The sequence below is a fragment of the Benincasa hispida genome, chromosome 11 (genome assembly GCF_027475165.1).
Source record: "Benincasa hispida cultivar pf3 chromosome 11, pf3_genome.v1.1, whole genome shotgun sequence".
Lineage (NCBI taxonomy): Eukaryota > Viridiplantae > Streptophyta > Magnoliopsida > Cucurbitales > Cucurbitaceae > Benincasa > Benincasa hispida.
In genome coordinates this window covers 78,004,228-78,025,054 of record NC_143488.1, presented here as the reverse complement: position 1 = coordinate 78,025,054, position 20,827 = coordinate 78,004,228, and the positions used below count along the sequence as shown (strand labels likewise).

Sequence of the window (20,827 nt, the reverse complement as noted above, 5' to 3'; positions counted from 1 at the left end):
CATAGGGCATTAAATATAAAGCTCGAGTTGTTGCTAGAGGGTTCACACAAAGGGAAGGAGTTGATTATAATGAGATCTTCTCAACAGTAGTCAGACATACTTCTATCAGGGTGTTACTAGCTATAGCACATCATAATTTGGAACTAGAACAACTAGATGTGAAGACAGCTTTCTTACATGGAGAGTTGGAGGAAGAGATTTATATGACCCAACCAGATGGGTTCCAGTGTCCAGGTAAAGAAGATTATGTTTACAAGTGGAAGAAATCTTTGTATGGGTTAAAGCAATCTCCAAGGTAGTGGTACAAACGATTTGACAGTTATATGATTGGACTTGGCTATAACAGGAGTCTGTATGATTGTTGTGTAACAACAAAGTTGATGATGGTTCGATGATTTATCTACTTTTATATATAGATGATATGATCATAGCTGCAAAGTTCAAGTCTGATATTCTGAAATTGAAGAATCTTCTCATTGCTGAGTTTGATATGAAGGATTTGGGTGCTGCTCAGAAAATTCTGGGTATGGAGATTTATAGGAACAGAGATAAGAATAAGCTCTTCTTGTCGCAGAAAGAATATATTTAGAAAATATTGTCCAGGTTTGGTATATCATCAGCTAAGCCTATAGATACTTCTAGTGCTGTAAATGCTCGTTTGTCATCTGTGCTTTCACCACAGTCTGAAACTGAGAAGGAGCACATGTCTCGAGTTCCTTATGCTAGTGGAGTGGGAATTTTGATGTATGCTATGGTCTGTACTAGGCTTGATCTTGCCTATGCTGTTAGTGTTGTCACCAAGTTCATGGGTCAATCTGGGAAGGAGCATTGGCAAGCCGTTAAAAGGATTTTTCGTTACCTTAGAGGTACATCTGATGTTGGTCTTGTTTATGGAAATTTCACAGAATGTTTGGTGACTGGTTATTCTGATTTTGACTATGCTGGAGATGTTGACAGTAGGAGGTCTATGACTGGCTATGTATTCACTCTGGGTGGTTCTGTTGTTAGTTGAAAGGCAACCTTACAGCCTACAGTTACTTTGTCTACTACTGAAGCAGAGTACATGGCCTTGACAGAAGCTGCTAAAGAGGGAATATGGCTGAGGAGGTTAGTTGGTGATCTTGGTTTGCATCATGACCAAACTATTGTATATTGTGATAGTTTGAGTGCAATATGCCTAGCCAAGGATCAAGTTCATCGTGAGAGAACTAAGCATATAGATGTAAGATATCATTTCTTAAGAGGTGAGTAGAAAGTTAAAGTGATGAAAATTTGTGCTACTGATAACCCTGCTGATATGTTCACCAAACCGGTTCCACAAGGCAAGTTCCAACATTGTTTGGACTTGCTGAATGTTTTGAATTTTTAGTGGCCCCTTTGTGGGACACTTTGAGGCATGAAGAAGAAGTCTGGGTACGTCTGGCGATATTGATTTATGTTGAATTTGGTACATCTGTTATCTGGGAGAGAATTCAAGTCAAGGTGGAGATTTGTTGAAATGCCTTGAATCTGTTTATTGGCGCTTCGAACAACCAAGGTTATATAAACTCTCTAACTCTAGAGGCATCGTTTTTTATGTAATTTTTGAAAACATTCTCTCAAATAATATTGTTCTCCCTCTGCCCATGGAAGTAGCTAACATACTGTTAGTGAACCACGTATATCTGTGTGTCGATCTTCCCTATCTCTACGTTCCTTTTTGTGTTCTTTAATTGTTGATTTTGCAACACAGCCCTTATTGATGTTAGGTTTTATGCCCTAAAACTCGTAGATAGTAGTGTTATTAATTGACTGTCATTAATAAAAAGTCATAGATGTTAATTCAATAAATGTTATTGTATTTTTTTCTATTTTGTCTTAATAACCCTAAAATAGTAACCACTAGATGTAACACCGTTAACTTGTTAGGTTTCTATTTCAAAAGGATACTTGCATGATATCCTACGCTAAAATTGCATCATCCAGTAAATAAATCTCACATGCTGGAATTGCATCCTCCAGTGAGCAGATATCAGATATCCCAACCCTTACTGATGTTGGGTTTCATGCCCTAAAACTCATAGATAGTAAGTGTTATTAACTGACTGTCATCAATAAAAAGTCATAGATGTTAATTCAATAAATGTTATTGTATTATTTTCTATTTTGTTTTAATAACCCTAAAGTAGTAACCACTAGATGTAACATCGTTAACTAGTTAGGTTCCTATTTCAAAGGTATGACCTAGGCAACTTAGTCTTAATCCTGAGTATATTATGAACTCTTTTTCACGAGGGACTGTCCTTTGATTTGTATGGGTTAGGGCTGCCAATTCACCAACTCAATATGCCTACCTTTTTAGGGACAAGACCGAGTGGGAAACTGGGAACATAATAATACAAGATGGATTTCACTCTTTCCTGTCTTTAAGGTAAGTAGATAAGTGTTCCCTTAAGTTATGTCTCTGAGACTTGAATAAAGGATCCTACTCTCTTATTGGCCCGAAAGGGGTTTCTGTTTATTCATTGGACCATAAACATGTTGTTCTTTAGAGAAGCACTAGTACTTAAAGAGTCAGAGGAAATCCAAGGGTAAAACAGTAATTTGACTCAGTTGAGTTACGAACACTCGTGAAGGATTAACTTGCTATTATTGGTCTATATCCATGGACACAAATATATTTGTAGTGAGAAGAGTGTAACTGTGGGTTTTTAGTGGAGTGTACCCACAGTTAACGAATATTGATTAACTTGGTTAATGAGTTTAGTCAATTAATCTCATATCGTTGGAGCTTCTGATCTACAGGTCCACCAGGTCCTCTTGTTAACTCACTAAAGAATAGAGAGATGATTTGAATTGTTCAAATCAATTTAAGAAAATTGTATATTAATATGATTAATATGTAATTGATTATGGATATGATCTATAATTCAAATTAAATTGGAAAGAAACATTTGAATAAGATTCAAATAATTAATTCAAGTGAATTTGATTCATAAAGAATTAATTAATAGAGAGGTGTTGTATATATACAAATGATATTTATGATAATTAAATATATATACGTTAAATTGGATTTAATGTATAAATAGTTATTTAATTAATGTACTAATTAATTAAATAAGTGTTATTTAATTAATTGTGCTAATTAAATAAATAAATATTTAATTAATTGTGCACAAGAAAAAATTGGAAAAAGACTAGGAGAAGGGATTCACCCTTCTCTATATAAAATCTTCCTTATGGCCCTTTTGGAGACACACAATACACACAGAACACACCAGAATTGCAAGCATTCGTTGTGTAATTTTTCTCTAAGCCACAAAAGAAATCCTTTCTACTCTCCCAAAAGTTTTTCCTTCTCACCCTCTTCCAATAGTTGGATACCACCTATCCTTCTATTGAAATATTTGATAATAATAAGGTTACTCTTGTGGTTGTGTTCAAGATTGTTCGAGGAAATATTCGTGTTCAAGATCGTTGGAGGAGTCTTTCATTGGAACATTGAGAGGATCGTTTTAGGAGTCTAGGAGTCTACAAAGGTGAGAATAGTTCTAATCTTTCCCTATAACATGCTATTTACATGTTTATTCTACATTTATTTTGTTTTAGTTTACTATTTTTGTTTATGTAAAAATCAATTTGCGAGATGCAAGGAGTTCACTACGGTTCCGCTGTAGAATTTGATCCCTTGAATTAAAAAGGTAGAAGAACAGACAGATAAAAAGCAGCGCAAAATATATGAAATTGAAAAAGTATAGTTTTTAAATTGGGACAAGGTGATCATTCTTTATAGACGTTATTTTCATGATGGTTGGACCTGAAAAATGGAGGCCCTTAGAGAATCTAATGAGGATATAGATGCTTTCAATCCTTTTCACACCAATAAAGCTTTAATTAGTGTTAGGGATGTGGAATAAGCACGATTACTCTGTCTAAACAAAGAATGGGTCACAGTTGGTCCATTTACAGTCAAATTTGAACACTGGTCTCCAACACTTCACTCAATCCCAAAATTAATCCTTAGCTATGGTGGTGGCTAGTTGCATTTTAAAGGTATTCCACTACATGCCCTGGAATTTAAGAACTTGCCTTATTTCAATTTGGAGACCTCTAAATCTAATTGAAGCCAAAATCAAAGTTAAAAACAATTATTGTGGCTTCATACCAACCAGCATTACACTTGTTGGCGAAGATAGGCAGACTTTTCTTGTCAACATGTTGACTCAGCCACGGAAAGTGGCTCACCGAAAAACACCCAAAAGTCCATGACGCATTCTTTCAAGAAGCAACTACTACTACTTTCGATGCATCTTACCAAAATGCTGAAACTTTCTCCTTCCAAGGCAGCTATGCTAGACCCCCTACACACAAAGCAGGCCCCAACCACATCGAAAATTCACATAAGGTACTAGAGGAGAGACTTAAAAATGAGAAACGGAAGATGAATAGTCAACTATGCTTGAGGAAGAAACACACAAAATCAAAGCTGCCTTATAGACAGGACAAAAGAAAAAAAAAAGTAACATTACCCTTCAGCCACTAATACAAACTTTGTACATGAAAATCTCTCTAATCCTGACACTATTATAGAGAACAACCTAAACAACTTATTTGTTAAAACTGTTGAAGACACTTATGAAGCATCAAATAAAATAGATGAAGCCACAACCAAAACAAAGAATACCACCACCAACACTGAATTTCAGGACCAACTACATGATTGGCTGAAGGAAAATAACCTTGGAATCATTCAATTACCAACATTCGACTACAAAAGCAAATGTTTCACAAATCAGTTAAAATAGGGGACTTAAGCAAAGGTTTGACAGAGACTAAGCTTCCTTTAGTTAACAAATATATTGTGAAGTCATTATGGAGTTCTATAAGTATTGTTTGGGCTTCTATTGATGTTGGCTCATCTGGGGGAATTCTTATTATTTGGGACTCTTTAACCCATACAGTTATTGATGTGTATGAGGGTATTTTCACTTTGTCAATCCAAGTTCAACGTCCTGATGACTTTCTTTGGTAGTTGACTGATATGTATTGCTCGGCTAGTAGAAGAATTCGAAAGTACTTCTGGAAAGAATTGACTGTTGTAACAAAATTATGCAAATCCTGTTGGATAATATGAGGGGATTTTAATGCTTATCGTCAGTCCAATGAGACTACTACTGCCAGCCCTGCTCGAGATTGTATGAAAAATTTAACAACTTTATCAACAAAGCCATACTTGTACATGGACAAACTTAAGAAGCACCCCTCTATATCCAAATTAGATAGATTCCTCATACTTCTAGCTGGGAAGCAAAATTTCAATCTCACCATATTAAAAGCCTTGAGCGAAACACATTCGACTAGTACTCCCTACACTTGGAGTCAAATAACTTGAGGTGGGGCCCTTGTACCTTTAAATTTGACAATAAATGGCTGGCGCACATATCATTTGCTCTGTTTATAAAAAGCAAATGAGAGTTAATTCACAATACAGAGCTTCCAGGTTACATTATCATGAAAAATCTGAAGAAGTTGGCAACTTTTTGTAAGACATGGAAACTACAAGTTTTAACAAGGAATAAAATAGATTAGAAGAGGTATTTGCCTTCATTATCGCTATTAATAAAAAAGAAGAAGAGAGCAGTATCTCGAAGGCTGAATTAGTTCAAAGAATTTCTTTGAAATCAGATTTGCAGCAGTTACACCTTTTAGAAGCTACAAAATGGAGGAATTTTAGTAAAATTAATTGGTTAAATTGTAGGGACGAAAACACTGCCTTTTTCCATAAAGTTTTTATGGCCAGAAGGAGATTCATTTTCATATCTGAGATCCAAAACAAAAGACAATATAAGTCAATTTTTTTATAGTAACATTGAATCTGTTTTTCTTGATTACTTTGAAGATGTTTTTGCCAAAGCTCTAGGCAGTAGATGGATGGTTGATGAGTTAAATTGGAGGAAAATATCTAATGCTCAAGCTGCTAGGCTGACATCTCCTTTTATTGTTGCTGAAGTTTTTCATTGCATTAAGACTTTGGGTAATAACAAAACACTGGGTCCGAATGGTTTTTCAATTGAATTCATTAATTAAAAGTTCTGGAACATTTTGAAGCCCTTACTGATGAATTTTCTCTACGAATTTTTTTAGAAAAGCATTGTTAACAAATCCATTAATGCAACCTATATTGCTTTGAATCCCAAGAAAGTTACCCCGCAGAAAGTATCTGACTATAAACCCATTAGCCTAACTACTAATGTTTACAAAATCCTTGCTAAAGTGTTGGCTGAAAGATTAAAATTTGTTCTCTCAACCACCATCTCCTTCAACAAATCAACTATTGTCCATGGACTGCAAATAACTGATCATGTGCTTATTGCAAATGAGATTGTAGACTATTGGCGATGTAGCAAAATGAAGGGGTTGGTCATAAAACTTGATATAGAGAAAGCTTTTGATAAGATTGATTGGGATCCTACTTACTATGCTGCATATAAAGGGTTTCAATGATAAATGGGTTAGAGGGATAAAGGTCTGTATCCCCACTGTTAACTACTCTACCATGATCAATGGAAAACCTAAGGAATTCATCAAAGCTACGAGAGGTATTTGGCAGGGAGGTCTTCTCCCTCATTTTTCATTTGTTCTTGCCATGGACTACCTCTCAAGCTTGATTGAGGAGGCTCAACAGAAAAATCTTATTGAAGGTTTCAAAATGCCCAACAATGGCATGCACATTTCACACCTCCTTTTTGCAGACGACATCCTCCTTTTCTCGGTGGCTGATTTGAATTCTCTGAAAAATCTTAATTATGTCATTACAACTTTTGAAGGTGCATCGAGTTTGAAGATAAATCTCCAAAAGTCATCAATCTGAGACATCAATGTAGTCCCCCTTCTCTTGATTAATGCTAAAGCTATTAAGGGTTGCCCTTAGACAAACCTCCCTATTGACTACTTGGGCATGCCCCTCGGTAATATCATGAAATATGATTCATTTTGGAACCCGATCATTGATTGAATTGAGAGGAAATTTGACTATTGGAAATTCTCTTGCATCTCGAAAGGTGGGAGGCTCACTATGATACAGGTTGTACTTAGTAAACTCTCAAGTCATTATCTCACAACCTTTAAAGCACCTATCTCCATTTGCAACAAAATTGAAAATTTAATGTGTGATTTCCTTTAGGAAGGTTCCTTCCTTGATGGAGGCTCACACTTAGTGCGCTGGGAGTATATCTCTCTACCCACTAATAAGGGCGGTCTAAGTGTTGCTAAAATGAAAACCTCTAATGATGCATTCTTGTGTAAATGGATATGGAGATACCTCGTGGAACCAGATAGCCTTTGAAGAAGACTTATTGATGCTAAATACAAAATATCATCTAATGGTATGCTGCCTAATAATAGTCGTTTCATGAGCTCGAGAGCGCCTTGGTTTCATATCATGAAATTCGATGCTTACATGATGAACAACATTCAGAGAAAAATCCAAAATAGTAAGACTACTTTATTTTAGCAACACCATAGGACTTTAGCTGAAATTATTAAGGAAAAGTATCCAAGATTTTATGCCATGTGGAATCCTCTTTTTTGAAGATATTTGCTACAACGAGAGAGAGCTATGGATTTTATTTCAGTAGTAATTTGCCCTACCCCTACAAGCAGCTGGAGAAGACCAATTTCGTTGGTCTCTTGTTTCTAATGGATCCTTCTCAATTAGAGCTGTTAAAAGCTATATCAGTGAAGGTAATTACCCTCTACAATATGTCCAAATTGATACCCTCTTGTCTTCTCTTCTACCCAAAAAAGGCAAGTTCTTTATATGGTTCCTGCTCCAAAAAAGTCTCAACACTATGGACAAATGCCAAAATCGTTATTTGAATATGCTTTTAAAGCTGAACTGGTGCATATTATGCAAAAACGGTACTGAATCTGCAAATCATATGTTTGTCACCTGCTCATACTCCTCGTGGATTTGGAGAAAACTGAAAATCTCATCACAGCCGTTTACAATGGAGGATATTCTCTCCATTTTCATTCATTTGAAATCAAGTTCGAAAAGGAGGACCATGTGATGCAACCTCATTGGGGAAACCTCATGCAACTTATGGATGGAAAGAAACAACAGAATTTTCAAGGATGCCGAAAAGCCTACCACTCATCTTTGGGAGGACGTTCTTCATACTGCAGCGCAATGGTGTAATAAATCCCATCTCTTTTATAATTATGATATTTCTATTGGGTTTGATGTCCTAAATCTCGTAGCGTCCTATAATTTATAACTGTTATGTATAAACTCATTGTTTATTTAATAAAATATATGATATTTTATTCCATTTTTTGTTGCATTAATCACAAACCAATAAACTAAGTTTCATGATTATCTCGTAACTTAAACACGTATGTAGAGATATACGAATGGATCATGTTTTAAGTGATAACCTAAATGGTCTGTAGCAGATGAATAAGGCTGGATACCTTGTCCTGGTGACACTATGAGGATGGCCCACTTTGTAGATGTTACAATTGTTGCAACTGCTACAAGTGATCTGATCCTAATCATTCATATGGAGACATATGAGCGATGATATTTTATACAAAGGAATTTGTATAAGACCGAACCACGAAATGAGTAGTCTCACTATATAACACCGTTCTTAATATAGACTTCCACTTCATCAGTATGACTATAAGTAACACGACCTGAATCTTGAGTGAATTGTGAACTTCTACCTATAAAGGCAGTCCTTTGATTTGTATGGGTGAGAGTGGCCAGATTGCCGGTTCAACATGCCTACCATTTTGAGGATTCTTCTGACTGGGGAGCTGGAGCACATCTACACAAAATTGAATTCACTCATTCCCCAATGTTGGGGAAAGTAGATAAATTGCTCCCTTAAGGGCTGATTCCGGGGCTTGAACATTGTGACGCCACACCCTGTCCTAGCTCGAGAGAGGTTAGTCATAGTGAGACTATAATTTATTGTTCATTAGAAGAATCAGTGGTACGTAAGGAGTTAGATGTAATTACAGGGTAAAACGGGAATTCGATCTAGTTGTACTTACGAGCAATTTGTGAAGGATCATCGTACTGTGGATTGGTTATATTCAATGGACACAGAAATATATCTGTAGTGCGAAGAGTGTAGCTGTTGGTCTTTAGTGGAATGTCCGACAGTTAACGGATGATGAATAATTTAATTAAAGAGTTTAATTAATTATTCACGAATCATTAGAGCTTCAAGTTACAGGTTCATGAGGTCCCCTCGATAGCTCGTTGGATTTTATGAGAATCAAGTTTTGGATTAATTTAAATTGTTCAAATTAATTGAAGAAATTAATTATATATGATATAATTAAATTTATGTAATTATATATGATATAATTACTATAATGTATTTGATACATTACAATATAAAGAATTTATGAGATGAATTAAATGTTTGAATATGATTCAAATGTTAATTTTATGAATTAGATTCATATAACTAAAATTTAATGTAAATATGATTTATATTAAATACCGTAAGAGAGAAAATAAACTATAGGTTATATATTGTATATGATACAATTTAAAACTATATGTTATATATTATATATGATATAACATATGATTACATAATATATAATAAATTGGTTATTAATTGTGAATTAAAATTATTTGTTAATTGTTTTATTATTAAATAATTTTTAATTATTTAATTTTAAAGTAATTAAATGGGAGAGAGTTAGTGATTCCCCATCTTTTTTTCTCCACCATTCACGTAGGAAGTGGTGGAGGTTTCTCCTTCAAAAAATTGCAAAAGACAAAAAGAAGGTTGCTCTCTGTAAAGTTATTTTTTTATTTTATTTTATTTTTTGCTTCCCAAGGTTTTTCTCTAAAAATTCTTCCTTCTCCCTCAATTTCAAAACACTCTAGAGCCCGCACCTCCTAGATTCTCACCAGTGAATACTTAGACTCCTTCATGGTAGTGTTTGAGGGATTAGATTGAAGAACATCTTCAAGGGTAAGTTTTCATAAACCTTTTTGGTTTTAATTTTTTTTGGCATGCTGTATAATTTAATTTTTCCCTGCATGTAAAATTGCTTTTCAGAACGATTGGGTATTGGGATGATCCACTTCTGCTACGTCCCCTTCATAGGGGTTCCTTCAAATTCTTCCATTGTGTTAAACTAGACGACTTTTCTATAGCCCTTTTCTTTCTTTTGTTCATTGATTCTCTTCAAGCTTCTCTCTAGTTTGTTCATATAATTATCCCTTTCAATCAATGGATTTCTTGGCTGTCGGGACATGATGAGGATGCTAAAGATATGTCAACCTAATTGAGATATCCTGGTGCATCTATGATCTCCTTTGCATCTGGTTAAATTAAAAAAAAAAAATGAGACAACTTATTTACAACTATAATAAAATATAACTGTATATCAGTGATAGACATCTATTAGTGTCTATCACTGATATTAATAAATAGTGACATTTTTCTATATTTGAAAATATTTTCAGTAGTTTTGTTATTTTAAATAATTACCCTATTTTTTAATATAAAAATTAAGGACTAAATTATATATAATATTCAATGAAATATTTAAAGAAAATAAAATGAATTTAAAAGTTCAAAACCAAAATAATTTTAGGGCCAGTTTGGAATGACCAGAGAAAAAAGTGTTTTTCAAAAAGACCATTTTTATTTAAACTCTTTTGATAAAAAAAGAGTTTAAAATATGTTTTAAAAATGTCTAAAAAACTATTTGAGTGATTGTCAAACATTTTAATTCTTTTCAAAATGACTTATTTTCAAAATTAAATACTTGAACTGTTAAATCAAAATACACTATTAAACATGTTGTCTTTGACAACATGTATGTCTAGCTTTGATTTTTTTTTTTTTTTTTTGGGTATCTTATCTTAGCTATAATGAATGTAACTCTAGTATAAAACTTTTACTATTAACTTCAAGGTTAGATTTCGATTCTCCCACTCTAAATATTGTATTAAAAAAAAAAAAAAAAAAAAAAAAAAAACTTATCTCGCTATACCATTTTGACTACTTTACTTTGAATAATACAATTATTTAGAATTTCTTTTTTCTTCATATAGTTTTTTATGTTTTTTAATACTCTTCTTTCCTCCATTGAAAATCTTTACTTTTAACTTTTTATAATAACACAAAAACGAGTTTTAGGATACCTTTTATGGTTGCTACTAGTAGTACTAACATACGTGAGGATCCTAAGAGGGATTGCACCATAGATCTAACCTTTATATATATATATATCTTTAACTATTTATATTAAAAAATTCATAATTCTATATATTTTTTAATCTCTAAAGTGTTGGAACGAATTTTAACTAAATAAAATAAAGTATATATATATATATATCAATATTTTGAATATTTAATTTTTTATAAATATCAATATAATATGTCACATTATCATTCTATTAATGATGTTAATAAGCTAGAGATCTAACAGAAGTATAATTTGTAAAAAAAAAAAAAAAAGTATAATTCAAATTTAAAAGTTACGAAAATTATAATATTTTAGAATATAAACGTTATGTTGTTAAATATAATATAACTTAATATATCATAAAAATTTTAAGACAAACAAAATATCGAAAATGAAATATACTCACTTTTCATTCTTTAATCCTTTAAAAGTTAAATATTCTCATGTTACTATCTAGAATATGGGATAATGGATCCTCTAATTAAGGGAAAATGGAATAAAGGCCACAAAGGTCAGAATTAAACCTTCATCAAGAAGCCAAACCACACATGGAACATGAGCATACAACATATTTAAGAAATAATATTTGAAGGTGTCCTTATTTCTTTATATTTTTAATTAGCAAATTAGTAATTTATAGGATGAAATTTAAACCTACCTTTTTATAAAGATATTTTAATAGAGCATCTTAACATAAATATTTTAGCACACGATATAATGGTCTTAGATCATGTACAGAATCTCCTGCCTTCACCTTATTTTTTGTTCAACGGTGACAAATATTTTAATAGACCATTTTAATCAAATTTTTAAATCTATAAATGAAGATACATAATTTAACCATAACTTATCAACTTAACTTTTAATTGTGTGTTGATCATCCTCTCTTATTAAGGTATTAGTCTAGAGGACTTTTGGTATCGTGACCAAAACAAAAGGACTTCAATTTCACATTTAAAAAGAAAAAAAACTCAACATTCAAGATTAAAGCTCAACTAAACCACAACACATTCACAATTTTAAAATAGAAAGAAACCAAAAAACAGAATAATTATGTCATGTGGATGACCATATCAATGTGTCTCGTCTAATGAATTATGAGTAAAAAAAGGACCCATCAATAAGTATATATAAGTTATTGACTTTGTGAAAGCCATATGTATTCTCTCCGATTTGCTCAACAAGGACATGTGCTTTCTCTCCCTTTATTCCCTATGGACCTTACTCTTCTCTGCCAAATTTTCGGGTTATTCCAAAGATTAGGTTAAAAAGTTTTGAAAGTTTGAAGAATGGGTCTATGGTAATTTGAAAATTAAATAAACTTATTTTGACTTTCTTGATGCATGATTCTAGTCGTAGGTGTCTTATTCTCCCCATGTGCATGCAAAGCAAAATCTTCAATATTGGTGTAAAAACACAACTCTTGAGGTTATTTAGGCAGTCGGGTGGGCGTGGCAGCAGTCCTCGCACATGCATGGTGTGACACAGATGCAGAATGTAAGCATGCACAATGCAGGCGTGCACTGGGTCGCTCGACCATGCGCATTGATGGGTGTCCGTATCGTCTAGGGGCGCGCCTGCCCTGGATGCCAGGCGTGGGTGTATGTGATGGCAACTACCCTGTGTGACTAGCTGAGCCTTCTGCCTTCCAACACAAATTCCTCACTTCTCACAACTCCAAATTGAACGGCAACCTAAGGTCAACTACTCCACTCTCTTCTTAACAAGTACACACCAAATTACCTAAATTGCATTAGTGAATTGTGAGAACCATCAGTCCTATTTATAGAAGCCCAAACAAATGGGCAAACAGAGGTTTCTATCAGAGAAATCAAGTCAATATTAGAGAAGGTGGTGAACCCATCGCGGAAGGATTAGGCCATGAAACTAGATGATGCCCTATGGGCATATCGGACTACTTATAAGACACCCATAGGTGTCACCATATGCATTGGTGTTTGGAAAGGCCTTTCATCTACCGTTGGAACTGGAATATAAGGCGATGTATGCAGTTAAGAAACTCAATTTTGATCTTAAGGCTGCAGGAGAAGAGAGAAAACTTCAACTACTAGAGTTGGACGAGTGGAGATTACAAGCGTATGAGAATTCCAAATTTACAAAGAACGCACCAAGCGATGGCATGATAAGCATCTTTGTAAGAAAAACCTCAAGGTAGGTAAAAGGGTATTGTTGTTCAACTCCAGGCTGCATCTCTTTCCTGGAAAACTGAAGTCGTGTTGGTCCGGGACTTTCATAATCAAGGAAGTATTCCCACATGGAGCGGTGGAATTGACCAACGAAGATGGGATCAACGCATTTAAAGTGAATGGACAGAGAGTAAAATTGTATCATGGAGGGGATTTCTAGCATGAGAAAACCTCCATTGACTTGGGTAAGCCAGAATAGAGAAGAAACACTCAGTCTTTGCGATGATAAGTGGCATACATTCATCAGAGACAAAGTATATCCTTTTGTTTTCTTTCAGAATCTATTTTACTTTCTGCATATTTACTACTTTAAATGACTATCAACTCTTTTTAAACTTCGTACTTCATTCAATCCTTTTGATTGCGTTGATCGCAATGGACTGGTGTGACGGAGTGATGCGATGGGCTTAAAAAAAACATGTAATCAGCATAATGTGGGCGAAAATTAAATTTGGGGTTTGTGTCCTTCCTTGCCTTAATGTCTTATTTCAATTCTTGTACTTCAATTTCAATTTAATATTACTGAATTCTACTATCGAATTCTCTCTTGTTTGACTCAATTCTAAATTTTTGATTACTTTAACACTTGGTCGCCACATTTATCCTTTCCCTATTACGACTTCAATGATGAAATATATGCCTCTTCTCTTGTCGCATGAACTAGCGCCAAATTAATTTCAGGACATTCGATTCACAAAACATTTCTAAAATTTAGTTGGTCTGCCAGCTTTACTTCAAAACTATTTTTACAAAATTTTCTGAGTCCATTGCATGAGTTATTTCGTTTTTAGCATTGAGGACATTGCTGCATTTTAAATTTGGGGATGATATTTTCAGCCTTGATAGAGTTTCAATCTATAAAATATATATATATATATATGACGTTGAGATCGGATCCTACTCGTAGTTGGATGTCCGCATGACACCCGTGGGGGTGGGGGCAAGCCAAAACGAAGGTGGTAATCATGATCAACATAGAAACTAAGTGATCATAACTCCTCTGCCAAAAAAAAAAAAAAAAGATAGGCATGAGTTTTGACTGAAAAGAGCACCTCGCCGTAGTTGGATGTCCGCATGACACCTGTGGGGGCATGCCAAAATGAAGGCTGGGCACTAGATCAGTGCAAGATCACCAAACTAAGATTTAAATCATGCGAAGGCCCAAACCACTTGAACACCTTGGTTTGATAAGATTTAAAATAAATCATGTGATGTCCTGGGAAATGGGTAAAGATTTTTTTTTTTTTTTTTTAGATTAAGCTCGCAGTCCCTAAAGGTTAGAAATATTTTAGGAAGAGATTTGGATAGAAATTAATAATGACAACAGTTCAGCGGTTTGAATGAGGCATTGTGAAAAGTCTAAGCAGGATAAAAGCGATTGAAAATTTGAGAAATATTTAGTTTATGCTTGAGAACAAGCATTGTTTTAAATTTTGAGTGTGATAACTTGTAGAAATACAAGTTATTAAAGCTCAAATTATTAAAACAATGAGAGAAGGCGATAGTAAATAGGCAATATTATGATTGAACGCACCAAACTAAAAATAAAATCGCGATCGCTAACTCTCATCGCATAAAAGCAATTAAACTGAAATAATCTTGTATTTCTGTTCAGGAACAAGGCAATAGCACGATCTCCTATGTTGGCGATCCAATGGTACTTCAAAGACGAACGCGTGATGACCTTACATAAAGACGATGATCTACTGTGATAAAACATGATGGGACGTGAAGCCGATAGTGGTCAAATCAGAAATTCAGTTGGCAGCCGTTGAAGACCATACCATTGCAAATCCATTGAACCTCTGGTGACCATCAGACGGCGTGACAAAGCATGAAAATTAATGTTGCCCATCCACGCAATCATTAGTGAGATGAAGAACTGTTTTTTCTTTTTTTTTTTTTTTTTTTTTTTTTTGAAGTATATAAATACCATTTAATGTTACCAAATCAGGCGTGAATTAATTCTGGGAGGTCGAGAGACTGCTGAAACAACAAGGAAGAGAAACACCAACCCACACCTAACCCTTGTGAGAGCAAGAGTTTACAAATTAGAAAAGAATTGGAGTGCTAAAAGCCATGTAAACGCTAGAGGAAGCAAGACACTGCTTACCTGGCTTAACACTTACATCATTTATTGTTTTGTACTTGAGCATTTTATTTGCAAGAATGGAAATTACATTTCAATCTATGTTCATTCTTTTCACGCCATACATGAGTAGCTAAATTTGTGAATGGGTTGAAAAGTACTTAGCTAGCATGACTTAAGTTATGCACTTCATGTGATCATCTTGTCTTATGTATGCTTCATTCATCACTTTGAGTACTTGAAAGAGTAGCCTAAAGACATAGAATCTAGGCTTGAAAGAGTCAGCTTAGATATCATAAGCAATAGTAGAGGAGACTTAGAAATAAGTTCTTTTTGCAACATTCCCTACACATTGCATGCATCCTAGACATAGGAAATGTGTCCATATGCATTGAGAAATGTAGTTCTTAACATTTGTGTATAGCATGATCGCATGACTTGTAGGATATCTTAAGCAATGTAGCAAAACCTCTTCTCAACCCTTTATCGCATATTTGTTACAACACCACTCTTCTATCGCTTTGCATTTAATTCCATCGCCTTAAGAAATCAAAGTCAATCACCATCCAACTTCTTAAACTTAAAATAGCGATAAGATCAGAGATAGAGTCCGTCACATATCTGTCTGAGTAATCCTTGCGTTCGACCCTAGACTTACCAAGACCCTAAGAAGGCTTATACTTGGGCTTTATTAGGAAAACTTGCATCGTATCCACACACCCTTTCATCGCATTACCTCCCCCGTGACACCTCTTCCTTGTATATGGTTGAAGTATCCTCATCCTCTTAAGCCAACACATAACCTCCCTTTGCATGCCTTATAGTGCACCCATCTCATCCTTGGTTCAGCCCAAACTTCACTAGATTCAACCACTTGCCCCGATTTGTTGTCAACCTAGCCTTGTTCCCCAAGTTTACTCAATTTAACGCATCACCCCTTGGCCGCATAGCCCTTCTTGGCCGCATCCACCTTGTCAACGCATAGCCCCAATTGAACGCCTAACACCTCTCTTGGTCACATAGCTCACACAACGTTAACCTCACTTGGATGCCTAGCTATATCTTGAACGTATAACTCAACTTGCCTCCAAACCTAACCTCAAAACCAGCGCATAGTCTCCCTTGGCGCATACCCCATTCGGCCAACGCATGCCTTACGTCCAATGCCTAGTGTCATAGCCTTCCTCCACGCACACCTTGCCTAGCTTGTACGTATCAATGTGCAAGTCTCCTTGCCTAAGGCCATTCTTTTCGCACGTGTCATGCTTCTTTATAACCTCAACTAGGACTTGGTAATGCATGGCTCAACACAAGGCCTTCTCTTCTTACTTACAATGCACAACAACCCTCGATGCATACATTGTGTCCATTGCCTTGCTTGTGTCGCGCGCCTCCTTCCCCAACCTATCCTCGTGGGGCCTTTGGTTGGTGCATTGTGTATGGCAATAATTCGGCCCACACTTAACCACTCACTAACCTCTATGAATCATGGTTGTCGCACACTAGGCACCACTCTTCAACGCTAAGGCACACTTATATTTAGCCAAATTTTTTCCTCTTTAACAAAGTTTGGCTACATTTATTTTTTATTCTTTGCCCTCAAAAGTCTCATTGTCAACACTCTAGGTTTCTTCCTCCTCTTTTAATCATCCTCAAGCTACTTCTTATACCAACCTTATTATTCAAGTTTGACCTAACTTGCTTAAGTAAGACTTGAGGGTCTACAATCTAGATCATGGTCATACAATCTATAAAATATCTTATGAAACAAGATCATGCTCATACTTATAACATACTTCAAACAAGACAATCATATGTTCATATATCATCTCTAATGAGGCATCATGACTCTTACAGTCTTTAGAACCATCAAAATTATCCTTAATTTTATCTTCTGACACAAAGGCGGTTCTAGTAGTAAGATTACTTACCTTGGAATTTAGGCCCAAAAGCAAACTCAAATAAGCTTATCGTCCCTTTGCCAAACACAACCTTAAAACAAGACCTAAAATAATTAAGCCAAAAATTAAATAAACCTTTGGGGTCTAATTCCAATTAACCAAATTTATCCAAATGTCTCCAATTTAACTTATCAAAATTGTGGCTCGATCCAAAATTAATTCCAAAACTCTATTCAGTTGGCCAACCTAAACATAAATAAAATCCAAAATTTATTAACTTAATTTTCAACAATTTTCCTTAATCCAAAAGGGCCCAAAGTGCTAAACCTCACCAGAACTTACCAAAATCCATAAAAAAGTCGATCCTTCTAACGTTGGAAAGTACGTTCCTGGCTTTAAACTCCGTTCCAATTTTCAAAACATAACGACATTAAATATTCGAAACCAACATTCAATGGGTAATGGAACAATTCAAGTATCCCACAAAAAACTTACCGAAATCGTTCCCGACTCACAGGATAGCAACCTAAAACCTCCTAAAAACTCCAATTTAACCTTCCAATGCCAAGAGAAAAATGAAATTAAGCTTAATTCATAATGGATGTTCAAGATTTAAGCCAAAATCCTTCAAAGAGAATGTCCAAACCCAACAAGAACGAAGCAAAAATAGCCATGATTGCACTAGATGGTTCGGCTCGGATCTGGCGTGACCGAAGACGATGGAGTGTGGAGATACGACAGGAAAAGACCGTGATGGTTGGATGGAAAACAGATGGTGATGTTGGGCTAAGCAAAACAGACGCAAAAGGTGGAGAGATTGGCGCAACTACCGATGGCTCACGGACAGCTGGTGCGGACGAAAATGGCGTGGACGTGACCAATGTTGAGAACAATCGACAGACAGTAGAGCTTGAGCGACGAACGGAAGAACTTGAAGTGGCAGTTAGGGTTGGAGTGTGGCATGCTTGAAGAAGAAAATGAGAGAGGGGTCTGATGCACACGTGAAGATGAGAAAGAAATTCTTCATTTTTCTTTCTTTTTTTTTAAACTCTTTTTATCCTTAAACCAATGTGTGTATATATATAATAATTCAAAACTCCTTTCCTTTTCCTTCTCCAATTTCAAATTTCAAATCTTTTTTTTTTTTTTTTTTTAAATAAACTACCAAATCCTATGAAAATAAATTCAAATTAATTATCTTATAAAAATTGATTTAAATTAATTATCTTCTCCAAATTAACAACAATTTCTAAATCTCCCAATTTTAATTAAATTTTCCAAATTGAATTAAATGTTGAGTTAAATCCAAACTTTCCTTCAATTAAATCTAAATATAAATTCCCAAATCTTTCATCGAAGAAAAATTCAAAATTAAATTATCCTTGCACAATAATTCAATTTAACCTCAACAATTCAAAATATCCCCAAATATTCCAAGATAATTTAAATTACCTAAAAATTTAGGTTGTCACATTCTTTCCTTCTCAAGAAACTTTCATTCTCGAAAGTTTAATCCTAAAAAAACTCTGGGTACTGGGCTCTCGTCTCATCTTCTCGTTCCCAGGTTGCTAAAGGAACTCTAAAACTAGAGAATCAGTCAGCAGAAGCGGATCATTCCAAACTCCATTGTAAAAGAACATAAATATTTACAGTCATTCCAAACAAATTATACATTAAAGGTAAATCACAACATGCTTCTTAATAAACATACAAGGGATCGAGTAAACAATACTTTTGAAGAATCCTTTCTTCACATATTTCCCTCAATTGTTCAGTAACACAGTAAGCAACATGAACACACGAGCAACTAGAAGATCCTCGATCCTCGTACAGAACTCAACACCACCAAAAGGTTACCTTGGTTTTCTCGGTGTGAGAATCTAGGAGTTGTAGGCTCTGTATGAATTTGGATAGAGGAATGGAGGAATAAACGATCGAGTATGCAATGAACAATCGTATAGAGGAAGAAATTTATCGTATAGACTTGATACTCGATCGTGTAGTAAAAACATTATCGTATAGTAAACTTGACACTCTATCGTTTTTGTCTCTCAAAATAATATGATTACTTGTTTTGTGTAGTGTGTGGAATCAATAATGAAAAACGATTTTTCTTCTTATTCCATAATTACCATAAACTGCCTAAAACTACCTACTAAGTCAGTTATTAGAGGAAAAGAAAATTAATTATCTCATAATTAATAATTTATAAATAAATACAATAACTAACTTATCATATTCTATTTATAACTTATAGTTTTAATATTGCATCATATGCAACATATAAACCATAGTTCTTTTTCTCTTTTATGGCATTTAATATAAATCATATTTATATTAATTCCACAAATCAAATAATGTGTCAAATACATCATATCAATTATATCATACATAATTTAATTAACTTAATTATATCATATATAATCAAATTCCCTCTTGTTAATTTGAACATTTCAAATTAACCCAAAAAACTTATTCTCAACTTGAATCTATTGAGCTACCAAGGGGACCTTATGGACCTGTAGCTTGAAGCTCCAACGGTACATGAATAACTGACTAAACTCTTTAATCATGATATCCACCATTCGTTAAACTGTCGGACACTCCACTAAAGACTGACAGCTGCACTTATCGCACTACAGATATATTTCTATGTCCATTGAATATAACCAATTAAAAGTACGATGGCCCTTCACAAGCCGCTCGTAAGTACAACTAGGCCAATTTACCATTTTGCCCCTATAGTTACATCTAACTCGTTAAGTACCATTGATTCCTCTAATGAACAATATATCATAGTTCCACTATGACTAAACTCTTCTCGGGGCAAGAGAAAGTGTGGCGGCACATTGTTCAAGCCTCGGAATCAACCTTTAAGAGAGCAATTTATCTACTTACCCCTGTTTTGGGGAAGAAGTGAATTTTGTCTTGTGTAGCTGAGTTCCTAGCTCCCCAATCAGATGAATCCCCAAAGTGGTAGGTTTGAGTCAGTGATCTGGCCACTCTTACCCATGCAAATCAAAGGACCACCCTCATAGGCAGGAGTTCACAACTCACTCAGATACAAAATCATGTTACATATGGTCATTCTAGTGAAATGAAAGTCTCAATTATGAACAACGTTATATAACGAGACTAAGCATTTCGTGGTTTGGTCTTATACAAACTCCTTTGTATAGAGTATCCTCGTTCGCATGTCTAATACACGAATGATCAGGATCAGATCATTTGTAGCACTTTATAACATTTGTAACACCTACAAAGCAGGGCACGCTCGTAGTGTCACCAGGATAAGGTATCCCTCCTTTATCCATATACTACAGACCATTTAGGTTATTACTTAAAGCACGATCCACTTGTATGTCTCCACATACATGCTTAAATTAAAATCAATCAAGTTAGCAATAGATTTTTAGTCA

At 34.7% G+C, this 20,827-nt stretch overlaps 1 long non-coding RNA gene and 1 pseudogene across 2 annotated transcripts; both read left to right on the top strand.

The window, feature by feature from the left end:
- Nucleotides 1–203: 203 nt before the first annotated feature.
- LOC120090842 (secreted RxLR effector protein 161 pseudogene) lies at nt 204–1,012 on the top strand (annotated as a pseudogene).
- Nucleotides 1,013–9,807: 8,795 nt separating this feature from the next.
- Nucleotides 9,808–15,607, top strand: LOC120090239 (uncharacterized). Of its 2 annotated transcripts, XR_005485466.2 has the most exons (4): nt 9,808–9,986; nt 12,565–13,874; nt 15,034–15,287; nt 15,373–15,607. It is a non-coding gene; the product is annotated as an uncharacterized LOC120090239 (long non-coding RNA). The 2 variants fall into 2 exon arrangements; XR_005485465.2 differs by having other exon boundaries at nt 9,809–9,986; nt 15,034–15,607.
- The last annotated feature ends 5,220 nt before the right edge of the window (nt 15,608–20,827 follow it).